This window comes from Sorex fumeus, unplaced genomic scaffold (genome assembly GCF_029834395.1).
Source record: "Sorex fumeus unplaced genomic scaffold, SorFum_2.1 ptg000045l, whole genome shotgun sequence".
Taxonomy (NCBI): domain Eukaryota; kingdom Metazoa; phylum Chordata; class Mammalia; order Eulipotyphla; family Soricidae; genus Sorex; species Sorex fumeus.
Window position 1 is genome coordinate 20,583,338 of NW_026606102.1, and position 12,192 is coordinate 20,595,529.

Consider the following 12,192-nt stretch of genomic DNA (forward strand, 5'->3'; position numbering starts at 1 on the left):
TGTGACCCCAAAACAAACAAAAATAGTCCCCTGGAGAGGCAGAGTGAGTGCAGTTAGTACGGTGTTTTCCTTGCATTCAACTGACCCAGGTTCAATCCCGGCATTCCATCTGGCTCCCTGAGCTAGACAGGAGTGACCCCTGAGTGCAGAGCCAGAAATAAGCCTGAATACCACTGGGTGTGGCCCCAAAGCAAACAAACAAACAAACAAACAGTTACCTCACTTGTGGAATGTTTAAATAATCATACCGTAACACAACTCCTACACCTTACTTCTAGAGACACAATAACACTGCTCCATTCAAGGAACAAAAATCTGGTGCTGGAGTGATAGCACAGAGGGTTGGGTCTTTGCCTTGCATGTGGCCAACCCAGGTTTGATCCCCTAGCATCCATATGGTCCCCTGAGCACTGCCAGGAAAAATTCCTGAGTGCAGGCTCAGGAGTAACCCCTGTGTATTGCCAGGTGTGACCCCCGCCCCAAAAAACAAGCAAGGAACAATAATCCTTGTATACATGCACTGTGACATTTTCTACGCACATGTATGTTCTATGTATGTATATCAACAAACCAATCAATAATTTCTGTTTTCCAGTATCACTCATATCAACCAAGTACTTTCTGGAAAAAGATTTGCCTAATCTTAATAAGAAAATGAGAACAGAGACCATGAAAACTCACAAATCTTTATTTTTGCTGGATAGCTCCTCAAGAAGTGCCTTGAGTTCAAATACCTTCCCTCCCAAATCTATGTGACCTGCCATTTCACATGACCCTTTTTTATCCACCCAGTAAGCCCCCAAATTTGTAGTTTCATCAGGTCTTGCTAACACTCTCTAGATAAAACTAAATGCATTAATCTACAGTCTCTGGCTTCCTTCCTATTTCTGCTACTGTTGGACTCACCAGGGATTAGAGAATCGTATCTCTGGGCAGTCTGATATTTATTTAACATTTAGTCTTTCAGCCATCATTTGCGAAGGTACTTATTTGGTGCCACTGTTCAGGCCTGAAGAAGCTGCTTCAGCAGTTGGCAGAAATTATACCCCTCTGCAGACAGAAACTCTTTCGGGTGAATGGGGTGAATGTAATTGTATTGATACCGCATGACCACTCAGCTAGTGTGACTCTGGATTTCCCTTGTGTCTTTGAAGCCAGAGTCTGTTTGACAGATCACAGTTCCTCGGTTCTTAAAATTCTATCCAATGAAGCATATCCTGGGAAATGCTCTGGACAAAGAATATAAAGGTTTCAACCAATAATCAATTCTGTTTGCTTAGGAAGGAAAGGCTTATTTTGCCTGAGTTTGTCTGAAAACAACTTCTACTCATGAACAGATGATTTGCCCTTTTTTCTTAATTAAACCTATGGGTTCATCTATCAGAAGCATGAGACCCAAAATGCTGAGAATTCAGAGCCAAGATTCTCAAACTTGCCTTGTTATCCAGGTCACCTGGAGAGCCTTTAAAAATTCCTAGTTCAGGGGCTGGAGTGATAGCACAGCAGGTAGGGCGTTTGCCTTGCATATGGTCCTCTGGGCACCGCCAGGGGTGATTCCTGAGTCCAGAGCCAGGAGTAACCCCTGTGCATCGCCGGGTGTGACCCCCCCCAAAAAAAAATAAAGCAAAAAAAAAGTTTCTAGCTCATTTGTTCGGGATGGGAGATGTGTGCTGAAGGTAGAGAAAGGACCAAACATGACAGCCTCTCAGTGTCTGTATTGCAAACCATAATGCCCAAAAGCAGAGACAGAGTATGGGGAAAATTGTCTGTCATAGGGCGGGGGTTGAAAGCGGGGAGAGGTACTGGGAACATTGGTGGTGGAGGACGTGCACTGGTGGAAGGATGGGTATTCGGTCATTGTATGACTGAAACTCAATCGTGAAAACTTTGTGACTGTATCTCACGAGGATCCAATTTAAAAAAAATTCCTAGTGTCTTTTTAATATTCCTCACAGCTCGGCTGGACGCTGATATTGAATCAAGCAAGCAACTGGTGGGGTCGGTGGAGTATCATGAGGAGAGGGTCCTCATGATACTGAGCGCTGCTTAAGGGCCACACCCCATCCCCCAAAGTAAAGATATATATACATGTCTCTCAAAATAATACTGAGTTATTTAAAACAGTCGGACAGGTAACAGGGAGGGAACTGTGAACCACCCATAAGATCATGCCAAAGAGTGTAAATCCGGACATCCGAGGCCATATTTGAGGGGACAGCCACAATCTTTTTGTTTGTTTTAGTTCACACCCAGAAGTGCTCGTGGGCTACTCCCAGCTGTGTTTGGGTAGGTGGGGGGCAGGGGGCTGAGAACCTGTGGTGCTGGGGAGCGAACGTAAGACTCCAGCAAGCAAAGCCTGGACTCAGCACGTGAGCTCCCTTGCTATGCAGAGCTACAGCTCTCAGCTATGCGCTTTGGTTCGAAAAGAAATGCCGCACTGAACTGCACTGCACTGCCCTCTCATTGTTCATCAATTTGCACATACAGACCCTGTATCATCTCCATCATGAGACTTGTTGTTACTGTGTTCGGCATATTGAATACCTCACGGGGAGCTTGCCAGCCTTTGCCGTGCGGTTGAGATACTCTCAGTAGCTGCCGGGCTCTTGAAGAGGGGCGGAGGAATCAAACTCAGGTCCATAGCGTGGGCCGCATGCAAGGCAAACACCCTACCTGCTGTGCTATCACCCCAGCCCAAAGAAACGCTACATTCAATATATTTAGAGTCCAGAGTTGAAAACTTACTTACGTAAATGAGAACGGATATTTAATGATTACATGATTATATTTTTATTACATGATTTTAATTTCTTTATTTACATAGGTCAGTGGGCTGGAGCGATAGCACAGTGCCTTGCACACAGCCAACCCCGGTTCGATCCCCCATCCCTCTCGGAGATCCCAGCAAGCTACCGATGGTATCCCACCCTCATGGCAGAGCCTGGCAAGCTCCCTGTGGCATATTCAATATGCCAAAAGCAGTAACAAAAATGGGTCTCATTCCCCTGATCCTGAAAGAGCCTCCCATACAGCACCTTTGGGAAGGGCACTGTTAGGAAGGACGAGTAAGGAGAGGTGTTAAAATCTCAGGGCTGGGATGAGTGGAGACGTTACTGGCACCCGCTCAAGCAAATCAATGAACAATGGGATGACGGTGATACAGTGATACATAGGTGGAAATCACATAGCAGTCAAAAATTGGCTTTTGCTGATTTATTTTCTGAGCATTCTATTTGACATTTCTTTGCACTTTGTTGGAATAAACAATAGAAAGAAAATTTGTTATATGACTAAGGGGGCAGGTTGGGGTTCAGAGGGGAACTGGGGGCATTGGTGGAGGGAAGACCACACTGGTGGTGTTGGAACACTAAATACCTGAAACAACTGAATTATTGTTTAACCTGAACAACTGTAGTACAAGTGGTAGACGTATGCTTAGCACATGTGAGCGACCCCAACCCCTCCCTCTCTGCCAGGGTCTCACACATACAAGGCAAGTGTTGGACTGCTGAGCCTCGTGTCTGGCCCAAGAACCATCTCTGTTCAAAAGATGCTGGCAAGGACTAAGCCCACTGCATGCCTGGCCACATTCATACTTGTGACCTCACTGAAACCTGATTAATTTGGAGCTGGGAAAATTAAGCTCCTTACCCAGAATCAAACAACTAATAAAGACCAGAGTGTTGAGTGCTACTTGCCTCAGAATCACTCTTGTTGTTATGAGAAAAGATCTCCTTGTGTAAACCTCAGGGGTTTTACAAGGCAGCGATTGGATTACTGTAATATGACTCACCCGCCCGTTTTAATATTACCTATTCATTACAATGTAATGATCCTTGCATAACAGAGAAAATGCAGTTGTATTTCCCCGGCTGGCTCTGATGCTGCCTTCCCTAGATCGTAGAGCACCGACTAATTACCCGGTCTGCCTACACAGCAAATATTAAGAAAAACTTTAATGGCTTCTGGGGCGGGGCGGGGGGCTGGTGTTTGAAAAAACAGGGTCTAATTTTGGTCAGCCGTAGATAATGCTGACTCAGAATGAAGAAGGTTGCCATGAGAAGGGCAATAGAAAGGCTGAGTCACTCACTCAAAATGTTACCTCTATTAATATAACGTGCAAGAGAGTGACCGAGACGGCATTTGACCATCTCTGACCAAGAAGTTCGTCATGACACCAGACAAGAGACCGTTGTCTTGGGTTCTCTCGCCTGGGTTCTCTCTCAACTGAGTGTATAATTAAGGTGGGGCAGGGGGAAATCCGGTCAAGATCTCAGGTACGTTGTAACCTCAAAACAGGGAGCACAAACCCAGGGCCAGGTGGGTCACGGAAATGGAGAGTTCAAAAGCAGAGTGAAAGCTTTAGTGAAGGACCAAGCGCAGGATGGACCTGGCCTGCCAAAGCTTTCACATGGACCATCTCAGAAAGGCAGCTGAAGGTGATCCAAAACACCCAGATTTTTCACCCACCCAAGGTGTCCCAAGGCTTCAAGCCTTGTGTGTGCAGTGAAAATCATTCTGTGGGCCAGCTTTGACTTCAGTGTGTCGCTGCCAGTATGAGAGTTCATGCTTGTCACCAAGGGGAGGAGACGAGAGAGAAGGAATGTGATCCCCCAAAACGGAAATAACCTAGTTTATGGTGGGATGAAGCAAAGTTTGCTTCTGAACACTAATATCGTCCTTCTCACAACATGCAGTTAACTCTCTCCGGAACAACCTTGGGCTTTATAACTCTGTTTATCCTCACACATCCCAGAGCCTCACACCTCTCTGCAGAGAAAGACATGCTTTTGAAATAGCACCTGCTCCTTGGGTCTCTCTGGAAGAAAATAATATGGAAGACTGAAAAGAACATGTGGTTACTCTGAGCAGCGTCTACCAAGTCCCGGTGTCTCCTACCCTAAGCCTAAGCCAATCCCCCTCCCCCACAACAACCCCCAGTGAAAGGTGGTTTGGGGAAGACTGGACCCCATAAGGGGAGTGTTAAGTCACATGTACCTTTGATCAAATTAATACAAGAATTACTGTCTGCATTTAAAAAACAAATTTGTCATGTTTTTGCATTTTTTGTTTTAATTTGCTTTTTGCTTTTGTTTTGAACATCTCACACCCAGAGATGTTCAAAAATTGCTTTTGGCTCTGCGCTCAGAAATCACTCCTGTTGATGCTCAGGAGACCATCTCGAATGCCAGGCGTTGAAGCTGCGTCTGTCGTGGGCAAGGCAAGTGCCCTCCCCACTGTGCTGCTCTCCAGCCCCATCGCCTGCATATAGCAGTTCTATGACTGTCACTGAAAACTTGCTAATCATGCTATGGAAAAACATTTGTTTTGTAATGGTAAAAGAAAGGAAAGAGCAGCTGCAACAACAACATTTTATATCCCCCCATCCAAAGCCCTGAAAATATCATTCATCTGTTTCTTTAGGAAAAATTCGGGGCGTACCAGTTGCTTACTAACCCTTTCGACCATTTAGTCCAAGCTACAGTTATCTGTGCCCTGTTTACTTCCATGCCGTTTTAAGTCTTTCCTTTCATGTCTACCATATTCTCTGTGGTTTATGTGTCAGATTAACATTGGCCAATTCAATCCAGGTTCATTCCCTGGCATATATATATATAATATATATACAATAAATCAAAATTCAAAGGAAAGAAAGAAATAAGATAAAATAAAATTTTATTTTACCAGTTGAGGGATGGAGAGACAGTACGGTGGGTAGTGCACTTTTCTTGCAGCCTACCTGGAATCATTTCCTGACATCCCATATGGTCCCCTGAGCACCACCAGGAGTAATTTCTGGGTATAAAGCCATGAGTAAGACCTGAATATTGCTGGTTGTGGCCCCCAAGCAAACCCACACCCCCAAAAATTGGCCACTTGGACCATCCAACTGGTATCTATGCAAGATGAGGAATGTGGAAGGAAAGGAAGCTTCTGAGTAGCCTCTCTGCCAACACAACCTGCAATGAAGAAACAAGCAGCTCAACTCTGGCGAACGCTCCACTGTACAATGTCCAAAATCTTCTGCATGCAATTTCTTCGGCAAGCTTTCTCTGGCAGGGCTGTTCCAATGGCAACCATTTCTCACCCAAGAAACCCAGCACAGATTCTGCCATGCAGGAAACACCTTCACTCTTGAAGTGGTTGATTTTCTAATTAATTTTGGGCCAGTGGGTATTCAGAGTGGCCACATTTTTTTATGATTCCCACCTACACACACACACACACACACACACACACACTTTTAGTTATGTGACTCTAGATGGGGTTCCAACCCACATTTTAAGAAGTTAGGTCGAGGGTCCCAGAGCAATAGTAAGGCAGGAAGGGCACTTGCCTTACATGTGACTGACCCAGGTTCTATCCCCAACACCCCAGGTGGTTTTCTAAGCCCACTGGGAATGAACCCTAAGCATTGCTGGGTGTGGCCCCAAACAAAATAAAATAAATAAATAACAATAAATAAAAGGTCAAATTCCAAAGTACTGTGTTCACATCAAAAGATGTGACAGCTTGGAAGCAGGTTTCTTGATGTCCTAGAGAACAGTTTATCAACCCTGTACAACCACCATTTGGGACCAGAAGTCTGGGGGATGGGGAGCTGGCCCTGGTCTTCGACCATCTACCTACCTATGGACCCTCGTATGTATGTAACAATTCCACAATGACTCCAGACATGACCAGTCATCCCCTAAGTGTGCAGTGGCCAAAGTACAAATATTCCACTGACATATAAATGGCAGCTGGACCACAGTAATATTTATCCCTATGATCCAAATGCAATTTGGGGGACAGAAAAAATATGCATTGTTGGTTGGAATTATATTTTAGCTGGGTGCCTTGGATATTCCTCTGCTAAATCTGGCAACCTTATTGGATCACAAAACCACCTACCATAGAGGATCATTAGACCCCAAAATCTTCATTCCTCCCCATCTTTCTCTATATACTAGGGGCTTCATGTATTTCTTTTCATGCCAGTTAGTAAAGTCAAAGAAGTTACTTTTTGCCATTCAAGAGGTTTCTCTCTGTGACTGTAAGTCATGTTAATGGCTGTGCTCCTTGACACAGAAATCGCCTAACAAATTTCTCAAACACCTTTAGCCATGGGGCTAGAGAGATACAGAGGAAATATAAAACTTTAATACCAAAGAGCTTCTGTTTCAGCAGGAGACAAGATAACATGCTTGAGATGACTGACAATAAAAAACAATACAAAGCTAAGAGTTAAACTGTGTGGTAAAGACAATTTCTGTAAGGAGAGGAAGGTTGGAGAGTGATAAAAGTCTGAGAATGTAAGGTTGGTTTTACCTGAAGCAAAGAGACTCGACCATGCTAGTAAGTAGACACTTGGAACTCAATTCCATAAATACTTGTTGAATGAATGGGTATATGGAAGAATGAGGTGCGAGGACTAACTGAATTATTTTGTGAGTGCCCACCACAGTGCAGTATGGCCCTTTCCCAATCCCAGTTGCAGAGGAGAAGACTCCATTTCAACAAAGTTAGGAGAAAGCAGATGACCCAGAGGTGGTCAATTATTAGCTCTGGGATTTCAAAACCGGCTTTGGAAACTCATCATGAAGGATATTTTTTTAATAGTTCCTACTAAGGTCCACAAACAACTCTGAATATCAAAGTCAACTCTCTCGCAGTCCCAGGCATAAGATTTATGCAATGATTAATAAGTCAGCAAGAACAAACAAAATGTCCGGTCAGCTGGGTGTGGGATTCCTTGGCCAGGGGTGATAGCCAATGACTAAGAGACGAGGAGAAGAGTCCAGAGTGGGCAGTGAGAGCAGAAATTGGAAAGTTACGCACAGAAATGTCACGAATAAAAGATTTTTGTAGATGAAATAAAAAACTCAGTCTGTGTCCTCAACAGCGATAGAATGGCCACCGCTGAAAACAAAATTAGTGAGCTGGAAGATCAGCTGCACGAAGCCAAGAGGCAAAAACAAACAATGGCAAGAGATCTCAAAATAGCTCTAGAGCGAATCAGCTCTAGGAAATGATTCCAAGAGGAACAACATTAGAATCAATGGAGTAAGTACCAGAAAGTCAGGGAAACAATCCCAGTGAAAAAGCCATGGTTAAACAAATCATTGCTGAAAAATTCCCAGAGCTGGACAACGCAGCCATTCAGATTCAAGGAGCCCAAAGGGTGCCAACTAAAACCCTAACAAAAACACTCCAAGACATATCATAGTTAGAATGATGATGCCAAGGATAGAGACAAAATACAGCAAGCAGCAAGATCAAAAAAGAAAATCACATACAAGAGAGCACCCCTTAGATTTACAGCAGACCTATCAGAGGAAACCCTCCAAGCCTGAAGGCAATGGAGGGATATAGTGAAAAAACTCACTGAAATGAATGCTTCACCAAGAAAACTCTATCTGGCTAAACTCTCATTCAAACTCGAAGCAATGGTACACTATTTTCCTGATAAACAGCAGCTCATAACTTCATAGACTCAAAACCAAACCTTAAAGAAGGGCTAAAGTGGCTACTATGAGAAAAGACAAAACCCTACAAGCACAACAGACCCTTACAGAAAGATGACACAAAACCCCATAACAATAATCTCTCTCAACGTCAATGGTCTAAATTCACCAATTAAGAGGCACAGAGTGGCAAAATGGATTCAGAGACAGAATCCAACATTCTGCTGCCTACAAGAAACTCATCTGAACAGTCAGAGCAAACACAGACTCGTAGTAAAAGGACGGAAAACAATCCTGCAAGCAAACAGCTCCCTCAAAAAAGCTGGGTGGCCATACTAGTATCCGACAACATAAATTTCAGGTTGAAAAAGATTAGAAGGGACAGCAAAGGCCATTTTCTATTCATCAAAAGATATGTACAACAGGAAGAAATAACACGCTTAAATGTATATTCACCTAATAAGGAACAGCTAAATATTTAAAATAAAATAACTGCTAACAGATTTTAAGGAGGACGTTGCTAGCAACACAATAATAGCCAGAGACTTCAACATCACCTTATCACCTCTGGATAGATCAAGAACAAAACTCGGCAAGGAAACATTGGCTTTGAAGAAAGAAATAGAAGAGAGGGGTTATAGACCTATACAGTGCTTTACAGTCCAAAAAGAAAGAATACACATTCTTCTCCAGTGCACATGGAACATTTTCCAAAATAGAACATGTGCTAGGCCACAAAACATACCTCAATAGAATCAGAAAGATAGAAATAGTATCAACAATCTTTTCTACAATGCACTGAAGATTAAAGTGAATCAGACACAGGAACCAAATCAAACACCTGGAAATTAAACAACTCAATGTTGATCAACGAGTGGGTCAGGAAGAAAGTCAAGGACGAAATCAAAAGATACCTGGAAACAAATGAGAACGAAGACACGAGCTACTAGAACCTATGGATGCACCTAAAGCCATGTTAATGGAAAAATTTATAGCTCTGCAAGCATTTCTCAGGAAGGAAGAAAGGTCCCACATAAACAACTCAACTTCACAGCTCAAGATCTTAGAAAAGGATCAACAAAAGGAGCCCAAAACAGGCAGAAGGAAAGAGATCATAAAATTTAGAGCAGAAATCAATGACATGGAAACCAAAAAAACAATTTGAAAGATCAATGAAACCAAGAGCTGGTTCTTTGAGAAAATAAACAAGATAGATAAACCACAAGCAAGAATAACAAAGAAAGAGAGAAAGAGAACCCTAAAAAAAACAAATCAGAAATGAGAAGGGGGATATCACAACAGAAACCAAAAAAATTCAAAAGATCATCAGAGACAACTTTGAAAGTCTGTATGCCATGAAACAAGAGAACCTAGAAGAAATGGATAAATTCCTGGATTCCTATAATCTCCCAAGGCTGAATCAAGAAGATCTAGAGTACCCGAATAGACCTATTAACAAGAAAATTGAAACCTTAATCAAATGTCTTTCCTAAAACAAAAACCCAGGTTCAGATGGATTCACTAGCGAATTTTTCCAAATCTTTAAAGAGGACCTCTTGCCAGTTCTTCTCAAGCTTTTCCAGGAAATTGAAGAAACAGAAACTCTCCCAGTTTCTATGAAGCCCATATCTCTCTAATACCAAAAGGAAACAAAGACACTACATGAAAAGAAAACTACAGGCCGATATCCCTGATGAACACGAAAGCAAATATACTCAACAAAATACTAGCAAATAGAATTCAACAACTCTAAAGATCATACATCATGACCAAGTGGGATTCATTCCGGGGATGCAAGGATGTTTAACATTCGGAAATCAATCAACATAATCCATCATATCAACAAAAGAAAAGATAGAAACCATATGATCATATCAATAGATGCAGAAAAAGCATTTGACAAGATCCAGCACCCATTTATGAGGAAAACCCTCACAAAAATGGGTATAGAGGGGCCTTTCCTCAATGTGGTTAAAGCCATCTACCACAGGCCTACAGCATCATCCTCAATGGGGAAAAACTGAGAGCCTTCGCTCTAAGATAAGGGATGAGACAAGGATGCCCACACTCTCTGCTGCTGTTCAATGTAGTACTGGAAGTACTTGCAATAGCAGTTAGGCAAGAAAAAGATATTAAGGGAATTCAGGTAGGAAAGGAAGAAATCAAGCTCTCACTATTTGCAGATGATATGATACTATACTTACAGAACTCTAAAATCTCTACTAAGAAACTCCTAGAAACAATAGACTTGTATAGTAGAGTTGCAGGCTGTATAATCAATACTTAAAAGTCCATATGCAAATAGTGAGAGAGAAGAAAGTGACATGAAAAAGCAATCCCGTTCACAATTGTGCCCCAGAAAATCAAGTACCTAGGAATCAGCTTAACTAAGGAAGTAAAGGACCTGTACAAAGAAAACTACAAAACGCTACTTCAGGAAATAAAAGAGGACATGAGGAAATGGAAAGATATCCCCTGCTCATGGGTCGGGAGACTTAACATTGTCAAAATGGCAATACTTCCCAAAGCATTGTACAAATTCAATGCAATCCCTATAATGATACCCATGACATTCTTCAAAGAAATGGAGCAAACATTCCTGAAATTCATATGGAACAATAAGCCCCCACGAGTAGCTAAAGCAATTCTTGGGAAAAAGAAAATGGGAAGAATCAACCTCCCTGACTTCAAACTCTACTACAAAGCAGTAATAATTAAAACAGCATGGTACTGGAACAAAGACAGAGCTGCAGACCAATGGAACAGGGTTGAATATACTGACATCTCCCCCCAAACATATGATCGTCTAATCTTTGATAAGGGAGCAAGAAATGTGAAGTAGAGCAAGGAAAGCCGCTTTATCAAATTGTGCTGGCAAAACTGGACAACTACATGCAAAAAATGGGCTCAGATCTCTGCCTAACACCATGTACAGAAGTAAAATCAAAATGGATTAAAGACCTCAACATCAGACCGGAATCTGATGATTGGTATTGTCCTTCCTCAGGTAGCATGGGGATGGGCTCTGTTGGAGGGATGGGTGCTCAATCATTGTATAACTGAAACCCAAGCACAAAAATTTGTAACTCTACAACTGTGCCTCATGGTGTTTTACCAATAAAAATTTTTTAAAAATTCATGTGGTGGGGGAGGGCTGGAGAGACGACAGGGGCAAGGATTTTCCCAGCATGTGGCCAGCTCTGGTTCAATCCCAGGCACCACGTTGCAGCACAGAGCCAGGAAGAGTCCCTGAGCACCACTGGGTGCGGCTCTCAAGCCCAAAACAAATAAGTGAAACTAAATCAAGACGATGCCAGAGACGGTGCAGAATGAAGGCTCTTGCCTCACGACGCAGCTGACCTCTTTCAAGCCCCAGCATCACGCGATCCCCTGGTCACTGCGCAGGATGACTCCCAACCCGAGCAAGTGTCAGCAGCAACCCCCAGAGCAATGCGAGGTGCGGTTCCTGCGACCCCAGAACTTTTTAATAAACATGGCTCATTGGCACAGCACATGCTTTGTAGGCAATCCTAGGTTCAGTCACCAGCACTACCCAATTTTTTAATTGAAAACAATTAATACTACGGCCACCTTTACCTTCAAAAGCACTATTTTCAAGTATTAATGGATATGGCTCAGCAGCAGAGCATCTACCTTGCTTGTGTGACGCCCTCAGTGTACTCCCTGGATCTGGCAAAAAAAAATTATGAATTTTTTTATGTTAATCATTATTTAAATAGTGACA